The sequence below is a fragment of the Littorina saxatilis genome, linkage group LG1 (assembly GCF_037325665.1).
Source record: "Littorina saxatilis isolate snail1 linkage group LG1, US_GU_Lsax_2.0, whole genome shotgun sequence".
Classification (NCBI taxonomy): Eukaryota; Metazoa; Mollusca; class Gastropoda; order Littorinimorpha; family Littorinidae; genus Littorina; species Littorina saxatilis.
Window position 1 is genome coordinate 65,184,663 of NC_090245.1, and position 8,575 is coordinate 65,193,237.

The following is an 8,575-nucleotide window of genomic DNA, read 5'->3' on the forward strand; positions in this document are numbered from 1 at the left end:
TGCAGCCAGACGAGGTGCTGCAACCATCCGTATTCTCTGTGATGATCGACACTGATGTGTTTGTGCTCTTAGTCTTCTGGTGCTGGAAGGCTGGCATTACTTGCCGCCTGCAGATGGAGAAATGGAATGGAACTGTTCTGGATATCAATTCAACAGTACATAAGCTGGGTGACCAGTGTCGTTCCATCCTGGCCGTACACGCTCTCTCAGGTTGTGACACTACCTCTTACCCTGTAGGGAAAGGTAAGGTATCTGCGCTCAAGGCCATGAGTGTGGTACCTGGTGACCTGCTTCCCTTCATCGGAGAGGAGGGAGCCACTGACTTGCAGATACAAGAGGCAGTGAGGGCTTTCTTCCTGGCTCTCTACAATCAGAAGAAGTCGGCATCTGTGAACGTCGCCAGATATGACATCTACAGAAAACGCAAAACGCCCCCAGCGCCGAAGACACTGCCTCCTACAGAGCGCAATGCTCACCTCCATGGACAACGAGCACATCTACAGGTTCTACTTTGAAAAGCAGCAGACTGTCCTCACCCACCAGCAGTAGAGATAAACAATTTCGGATGGAACATTCTGAACAGAGATGCAAAGGAAGGCGAGGAAGTTGTGATGCCAGTCCTGGACACCAGCCCTGTTGCTCCTCCTGCCCTGATGGATGTTATCAGCTGTGGCTGCAAAGCTGAAACGCCGTGTACAACAGTGAAATGCAGCTGTGCAGCCGAAGGCCTGACCTGTACCAGCTATTGCGTCTGCGGAGGATGTGAAGGTACATGTTGTAACCCGCTCACACCACAAGCACAGCAAGAAATGGACGAAGACATCGATGCAGAGTTTGCTGAAGGAGAAGGAGATACAACAGATGAGGATGAGGATGCCACTGACGATGTTGATGATGTGATTTAGCCAACAAGAAATGGACAAAGACATCGATGCAGAGTTTGGTGAAGGAGAAGAAGGAGATACAACAGATGAGGATGCAGCTGACTATGTTGATGATGTGATTTAGCCAGTCATGTTAATCTCGCTTGGAATGGTTCATGCACTCCTTTCTTCCAATACCAAATCATACCATGAATTAATTTGGAGTCTAGTAGACTATGTTTTAAGAGATATAGTATATTCTGTCTATCGTTTGAACAATGTTTCAAAACAATATGCAGTTAACCGAGTTCATTTTTTTCCAATAAAGGCCTACTAGGAGGTGGAATATGGCCATTTCCGGTTTTAACCGGAAGTGGCGGCCATCTTAAATTTGGAAATATCATAAATTGATTCAGAGTCATCAATAATCCCAACACCGACTCAAAAATCGTCGAAATCGGCCAAGGGGCTGCTGAGATATTGACTTTTCAAGAATTATGCTAATTTATGCTAATTAGGCTAATTATGCAAAATGCTCAAGAGATGCAAGTTAGCATCCGGCAGTTTCTGACTGCTGGGGACCCATACAGTACATTTCTGCAAAAACCTTTTGGTGTACTCAACACTTCCGGGTTCACATGATTGGCAAGAGGACTAACATGGATTACAGGATTTGTTCCGTGCGCACTTGGTCTTGTGCTTGTTGCGTGTACACACGAAGGGGGTTAAGTCACTAGCAAGTCTGCACATAAGTTGACCTGGGAGATCGGAAAAATCTCCACTCTTAACCCACCAGGCGGCAGCGACCGGGATTCGAACTCACGACCTCCCGATTAGGAGGCCGAAATCGGCTTACCACCATGCCACTGCGCCCTCCGGGGCAATGACACGGCGATTCTGCTGACCACCATAAGTATAAGCCCGGCCGCGACCGACCCGGTCCTGGCATATTACCACGTCATGTCCCAAATAGACACTAGTACTAGGGACAGAAAAACCAAGTTAGCATAGCAACCGACCCGGGAGAGAGCGACCAGATACTTAAGAGCTGACCTAGCGTAGGGAAGATAAGGAACCATTGAACACTTAAACTACTAGACTATGTGTTAGACTTACAAGAACTTCGATTTCATATTAATTTGACTGTTTAGAGTATTGTCTCACAGCTTTGTCTGGTCGTCAGGGCTGGGTCAGAGTTATAGTTTGCTTACCAGCAGGGTGACTCAGTGCTGCCATGTGTGCCTGATAGACTAATGTGATTAAAGTTGTAAAATAGAAGTTGGAGTTAGACTCGAAGTCGATTCTCCCTCGTCTGAGCTTTGTAAGAGTAGTGTTACAAAAACCTTGGATAGATCTGTAATTTTGTTTGTTTCGTTCATGGGCTGAAACTCCCACGGCTTTTACGTGTATTATGTTTACCCCGCCATTTAAGCAGCCATACGCCGCTTTCGGGGAAAAATAGATCTGTAGTGATATGAATAACGTTTACGCAGGTAGGAATGTATCTTTAGCCGTCATAATTACAAACGTCACTGCGACTGAACACAGAGGCGTCAACACTGACCCTCTCGTGACTTCGGGTTGGAGAAAAAAGCTCACGTCGTGATTTGAAAGTTCACACTGATGAAATTCATTGAACTGTTTAAGTAATTCTGATAAACAGATCGTCAGAGCAGCTGTGATGTCGTGATAGATGATTTAGGGCAAACGGGTAGTTTTCCTCCTGTCAATACATTCTAACAAGAGACATTTTGACTTTGAGTGTTGACGTGATTTTGGGGGATTAGTTATAGAGATCGTCGGTTTCCGAGTCGCCCCTTTCGTGTGTGTGTGCTGTACGCTCTGTCGAGCTGACTCGTTCATTTCGTATTAGTTTGGAAAAAAAAATCAAGTAACATGCATTAACTTCCAGTATGACCGCCAGTATGTTGTCACTCATGCACCAAAATGCATTGACCACTCGCCAACTGAAAGGAGCGGACGTCATTTAACAAAAGGGTTTACCAACCCCGAATTCTAAACGGGTATTTACATTTTGAAGATTTCGTTTTGTGCAATGACGCCCTGCGGCCGGTTTTGAGGCAAGCGGTAAAAACGGGGGCGTCGACAGAGACAATGATAACGAGGGAGATCTAGCCGCGTTACACCCTATATTAGTACCTAGACGGTTGTAACGTCCGATTCCACTTCTCGTAGTTTACCGAAACTACGTGATTTGTGAGATGCGCACACCGCCGGAAACACGCCATTCCCGTACGACTTCCGGCCGCCATAGCAGCTTCTCCAAAATCCGGTCTTACTTTATCAGGTTAATCCTTCCTTTTAGGATCCTTTTTTCCTAACTTGACTGATTTATTCCTTCGGTTAACCTTTTGTTTTGACCTGCGGTAAGTGTATTTTCCTTATTTGTTGTCGCAAATGCTTAGAATTTGTTCGAACAATGGACAGCACTGAATCAGTGCCTGAAATCCAAATCCACGCGGATGAAGTGGATCAATTGTTAGACTTGCCTTGTTCAAGTCAAAAGGACAAACATGTGTCAAACGAAAAAGAAGGGAAGAAAAAGAATAAGAAAAAACCTCGGTTAGAGGCAGTGACCATTCCAATCAGCGATTGGAATAACATGAAAAAACAAAACGAACGTATCCTAGCGCTGCTAGGTCAGGGCCAAGGCCAGACCGAAGGCGAATCGCCTGATGATCATGGTTCGAAGTTGACACAAAGACAAAAGCGAAAAGCAGAGTCACAAGAATCTGGAGACGAATCTGATTCGTTCGAAGATTATGATGATCAAATAGAATCGATGATCAGAGTGAACGAAGGTGAAACTTGTGGTCAAACTTGTGGCACTAGTAATTCTGACACTGAAATGGCAGAAATAGAACAAGAGTTCGACAATGCTGAAAAGCTTGCACCAGAAATACCGGAAGGTATCGCGAAGCTGGTTGATGAGACCATGGCAAAAGGTCAAATTTCAGAAGAAAAAATGAAAGAAAAAATGAACAAGTATGCCAGACCTAAAAACTTGAAGGTTGTTGTTCCAAAGGTCAATCCGGAGATATGGTCAATACTTGACCGTGCAACAAGAGGTGCAGATTTGAAACTACAGCAGTATCAGAAAGCGCTGTGTACAGCGACCTATGCACTCACAAACATATGGAAAACCATACTGAAAAGTGAATCACCCGAAATTCGGGGACTCATGAAAGGTGTAGCAGATTCTATTGCACTTGTACAGAAAACAAACCATGATCTGTCAATTGACAGAAGGGGGAAAATTTCAAATGCTCAACTGAACAAAAAGTACAAAAAACTTGGTTCAGCTGAAGTTCCAATCACAGATATGTTGTTTGGCAATGACCTGAAAGCTGCATGTGCAAACATTGATACAACAGCTAGAATGGGCCTGGGTCTCAGTCAGTCAAGTGGAGTAAAAGGTCAAAAGTTTTTTCCACAAAACAATCCCTTTGCAAAAAACGATTGGAATTGGAGGCCAAGAGGTGCAGGAAGAACCTGGACACCAAGAGGCAGAATGAGAGGGAGAGGACCTTACCGTGCACGGGGCAGAATGAACTACCGCGGCAGCGGACGAACCGAGTGGCAACAAGGCCAGCAGTAGCTCCACTACCTTCTCTGCCAAAATCTGTAAGTAAAGATACAATACCTAACCGCCCTTTTGAAGCAGGTAGACTAAAAAAGTTTGTTCAAAAATGGGAAGAAATAACATCAGACCCATTTATTCTTGACATGGTGTGCGGTGCTGATATTCCAATAGATGAGTTTTCTGACTTAAATTCTGAAAATCTTTCTTACTTGAAAAATCAAGTACAAGGAAATCTATGGACAAAAATGGATTCGGAAATTGAAAAACTGTTATCCTTGGGAGTTATTGAAAAATCGGTGCATCAGGAAGATGAAATTATCTCCCCTGTTTTCATGGTCCCAAAACCTGATGGCTCCTACCGTCTCATTTTGAATCTAAAAAAGTTTAATGATTCAGTACAATATGAGCACTTTAAGATGGACAATCTTACGTCAGCAACTCAAATGATGATAAGAGGCTGCTACATGGCTTCAGTGGATCTCAGACATGCATACTACTCTGTACCAATAAAAGCAGAATGCAGGAAATACCTCAAATTCATGTGGAGAAACAAACTTTATCAGTATACCTGCTTCCCAAATGGACTAAGTAACTGCCCTCGTTATTTCACAAAGTTAATGAAACCAGTCTATGCCACACTCAGATCACAGGGATATTTATCCACTTCCTTTATTGATGATAGTTATCTGCAAGGTAATTCTTTTGAAGAGTGTGCAGAGAATGTGTCAAAGACAGTGAAATTACTCGATTCACTGGGATTTATTATCCACACAGAGAAATCAGTCCTCAAACCCTGCAAGAAACTGAGGTACTTGGGGTTTCTTTTAAACTCTGAAGATATGACAGTTACTTTACCCCTGGAAAGAAAGCAAAAAGTTGTGCTCGCATGTTCAGAACTCAAAAGAAAGAAGAGGGTGACCATAAGAGAACTGGCACAAGTTATAGGCCAGTTGGTAGCAACTTTTCCAGCTGTTCAGTGGGGCCCACTGTTTTATAGGAGTTTAGACAGACTGAAATCCACATCGTTAAAATTTTCTGCAGGAAATTTTGAATCGCTGACAAGCTTGACAGATAAGACAACAGAAGAACTAGACTGGTGGATTGAAAATTTAGATTCCTCTTTTTTCCCCATTGAAAAAACTAATCCTGAAGTTGAAATCCAGACGGATGCTGCAAGTTCAGGTGGTTGGGGAGCTGTTTGTGGTCAAATTAAGACTGGAGGGCGATGGTCCGAAACAGAAATGAATTTGCACATCAATGTTCTAGAAATGATGGCAATTTTGTACGCTTTGAAAAGTTTCAAAGAAATGATCACAGGAAAACATGTAAAAGTCTTGACAGACAACACATGTGCAGTCTCCTATATATCCAATATGGGAGGATCGCGTTCTCCAGATTGCAATAACGTTGCAAAACAAATTTGGATGTGGTGCAAGGAAAATGGTATTTGGATATCAATTTCACATATCCCAGGAATACTGAATACAGAAGCTGACGTTTTGTCAAGACAATTCAATGATCGTACTGAGTGGAAATTGAATCATGATATTTTCTGCAAATTAAAAGATCGTCTGCTGAAGCCAGACATCGATCTATTTGCATCACGATTAAATTTTCAGATGAAACCATTCGTGTCCTGGATACCAGACCCAGAAGCCTTGGCCATTGATGCCTTTACCCAAGATTGGTCAAAATGGTTAATATATGCCTTTCAGCTTGCTGCAGAAAGTGCTCAACAAATGGCAGCGCGACAGAGCGGAAGGAATCTTGATCGTTCCAAAGTGGCCTACGGCAGTATGGTACCCCCAGATGTTGAAAATGCTGACACAAGAGCCTGTTCTTCTTCCAAAGGGAAAGCTTACCATTCATCTACCACATACGCAAGATGTGCATCCGCTCCACAGGACTCTGCAACTTCTGGCTTGTTGCTTATCAGGAAATCCCTTGAAGCAAGAGGAGTTCAAGGTGAGACTTTCCAAGTTATCTGGGCATCGTGGCGACCTTCAACCAGACAGCAGTATGCCTCCTACCTCAGCAGATGGAGCAAGTTTTGTGTGCAGTGCCAGTGTGATTCCCTTCGTCCGACTATAGATGAGGTGTTACAGTTCTTGACTAAGCTGTATGAAGATGGCTTAGGATACAGTGCTATAAACACTGCAAGGAGTGCACTATCTGCAGTGGTTATTCTACCAGACAATAAAACAGTAGGATGTCACCCTTTAGTAATTCGATTTCTAAAGGGAATCTTTGAACTGCGTACACCACAACCAAGATACAATGAAACTTGGGATGTAGACAAAGTTTTGCAGTTTTTCAGAAACATGGGAGAAAATTCTGAACTTTCATTGAAGGATTTGACTTTAAAATTGTGTTCCTTGTTGTTGTTAATTACTGCCCACAGAGTGCAGACAATTCATTTGATCAGGTTGAGAAATATTTGTTTTCATGATGATGGATGTACAATTTACATAACTGAAAAGTTGAAGCAGTCTAGACCTGGCTTTCATCCAAAACCTTTGCAGTTACCGTTTTATACAGAAGACAAAACTTTGTGTGTGGTGACTTGTCTTCGACAGTACATTAATAGTACTGTAGAATTCAGATGTGAGAGTGATGAGACTGACCAGTTACTTTTGTGTTACCAACAGCCACATGGGCCAGCGGCGAAAGACACCATAGCTAGGTGGCTAAAAACTGTCCTCATACGCGCAGGAATTACAAATTTTGCACCCCACAGCTTTCGGGGCGCATCATCTTCAGCAATGTTCAAGTCGGGTGTTGCTGTTGAAGATATTTTGAAAGTGGCAGGCTGGTCAAATGTATCCACTTTCAAAAAGTTCTATAACAAACCACTGGAAAGTAAAGATAAATCAAACACTATCTTAAACTATTATGCGAAAGTTGGAAAATAAAAAACTTCCAGCTCAGTAATCTAAGTTTGATTACATTCTGATAATTTGCATTGGGAAAGGTTAAAATTCAAGACAAGGGAGCTAACAAATGGAGATCTAGAGACAATTATCTCCCTGTCTCCATGTAAAAGAAAATGCAAATGGTTTTGTGGACAATTGATCCATTGTTTTCAAATGTGTTGCAGTGTTTATTGTTTCTTTGGTTATGAAGAAATTGCAATTCCCATTATGAATGGAAAATAAATGCATCACTTATTTTTGTAATACATGGTTGTTTTCAAACAATGTATGTTTGGTGCAAAAGCCAAGACAGATGTTCACTATTCTCATGTTGTCCTTTGAGAATAAATGTTTGATATTTAACTTTAGTGTGACTTCGATTATTCCTTTGTTTGAATTATAATCTTTAATCAACCAACTTTAAAATCTCACAAATCACGTAGTTTCGGTAAACTACGAGAAGTGGAATTCAAAACATAAACGAGTACTCACCTGAGTCGAAGTTTGTGTAGAATTCCACGATGTAGTTTACAGGAACGGAGGGATATGTGCCCGCCCTTCAGTTTCACCCTCCCCATTAAAGGAAATAAGATAATTTATCAAATGTAAATGCAACTAAAACATTTTTGGTTGCTTAAAGATAAGTCAGATCATCTGATATGGTTATATCAGATGACCTGAGCTGTGAAAAATGGCGTGTTTCCGGCGGTGTGCGCATCTCACATATCCCTCCGTTCCTGTAAACTACATCGTGGAATTCTACACAAACTTCGACTCAGGTGAGTACTCGTTTATGTTTTGAATTTTATACCCAGAAGATCCACGTGGCGTGTGGGTATGCTGTCTTAAATTAGATTATCTCAGGCAATTCATCTAAGTTGACATCCAATTATATATACCTAAACTTCTTAATGTCTCTGCTACTTGTTAGTAAAATTTTAATCGAGACAGATCTTGTTTTGTATACGAGAAAATCCAAATTACCGCGTCGTTCACTTGCGTATTTAGTGCATTGAACTGTTCGACGAAAAATATTAAATATAGGATACCCAAAGACCCAAATTAATATGTGCTGATACAGAGAAGAAAGCAAAGACATCTATCAGCATTAATTTTAATTTTGTTATTAAAAGGAAAAGGGGTAAAATGAAGAATGTGTGTGTGTCGTGTTACGGTGCCCAGGCACTACTTGGTAG

The 8,575-nt window shown here is 41.9% G+C and overlaps 1 long non-coding RNA gene across 1 annotated transcript; it reads left to right on the forward strand.

Moving 5' to 3' along the window:
- The first annotated feature begins 4,339 nt into the window (after nt 1–4,339).
- On the forward strand, nt 4,340–7,742 carry LOC138976502 (uncharacterized). The gene is made up of 2 exons (XR_011459035.1): nt 4,340–4,508; nt 6,183–7,742. It is a non-coding gene; the product is annotated as an uncharacterized lncRNA (long non-coding RNA).
- Nucleotides 7,743–8,575: the final 833 nt, after the last annotated feature.